Raw genomic sequence first — 1274 nt, 5'->3', positions numbered from 1 at the left:
CCTTTTCCTCCCACCGGGTCTGTGCTGGGCCTGCAGGTCTGTGGTGAGCCGTAGCCGTGGGTCTCTCATCCGCAGGATGGGGATTGTGAAAGTTGTTAAAAATAAGACCTACTTCAAGAGATACCAAGTGAAATTTAGAAGACGACGAGAGGGTAAAACTGATTACTATGCCCGGAAACGCTTGGTAATCCAGGATAAAAATAAGTACAACACACCCAAATACAGGATGATAGTTCGTGTAACCAACAGAGATATCATTTGTCAGATTGCTTATGCTCGTATAGAAGGAAATATGATAGTTTGTGCAGCTTATGCTCATGAACTCCCAAAGTATGGTGTGAAGGTTGGCCTGGCAAATTACGCTGCAGCATATTGTACTGGCCTGCTGCTGGCCCGCAGGCTTCTCAATATGTTTGGCATGGACAAGATCTATGAAGGCCAAGTGGAGGTGACTGGAGATGAATACAATGTGGAAAGCATTGATGGTCAACCTGGTGCCTTCACCTGCTATTTGGATGCAGGGCTTGCCAGAATTACTACTGGAAATAAAGTTTTTGGAGCCCTGAAAGGAGCTGTGGATGGAGGCTTGTCTATCCCTCACAGTACCAAACGATTCCCTGGTTATGATTCAGAAAGCAAAGAATTCCATGCAGAAGTACATTGGAAGCACATCATGGGTCAGAATGTCGCAGATTATATGCGTTACCTAATGGAAGAAGATGAAGATGCTTACAGGAAACAATTCTCTCAATACATAAAGAACAGCGTAACTCCAGACATGATGGAGGACATGTATAAGGAAGCTCATGCTGCTATACGAGAGAATCCAGTCTATGAGAAGAAACCGAAGAGAGAGGTTAAAAAGAAGAGGTGGAATCGTCCCAAAATGTCCCTGGCCCAGAAGAAAGATCGGGTAGCTCAGAAGAAAGCAAGCTTCCTCAGAGCTCAGGAACAGGCTGCTGAGAGCTAATAAACCAAACCACAATTTTCTATGAAGACTTTTCAGATAAAGATAAAAAACTTATTCAACAAGCAGCTAAAAAATAAATAAATAAAAAGCAGCGGCAGACATTTTAGCGGGGCTCTTGCCGTGGGGTTTTGAAAAGGAGAGGAGATCCACATGGTTTGCAGGAAGAAGGCCCTCTCTCTCCCCATGTGGATTAAAGAAGCTGAGTTCTTCATGCAGCTTTGAGAAGGTTCTCCATGCTGTTTTGAGAGAGAAACACCATGTGGCTTTGAGAAAGCAGTTTACAAGGAGGCTGAGAATCCACACA

At 44.2% G+C, this 1274-nt stretch overlaps 1 pseudogene; it reads left to right on the top strand.

Annotated features, from left to right (window-relative positions):
* The first annotated feature begins 39 nt into the window (after nucleotides 1–39).
* On the top strand, nucleotides 40–985 carry LOC150022111 (large ribosomal subunit protein uL18 pseudogene; annotated as a pseudogene).
* The last annotated feature ends 289 nt before the right edge of the window (nucleotides 986–1274 follow it).

This window comes from Furipterus horrens, unplaced genomic scaffold (genome assembly GCF_987537825.1).
Source record: "Furipterus horrens unplaced genomic scaffold, mFurHor1.1.pri manual_scaffold_1, whole genome shotgun sequence".
Taxonomy (NCBI): domain Eukaryota; kingdom Metazoa; phylum Chordata; class Mammalia; order Chiroptera; family Furipteridae; genus Furipterus; species Furipterus horrens.
Note: the sequence above shows the minus strand (reverse complement) of the source record. Positions and strands in the feature narration are given on the sequence as shown.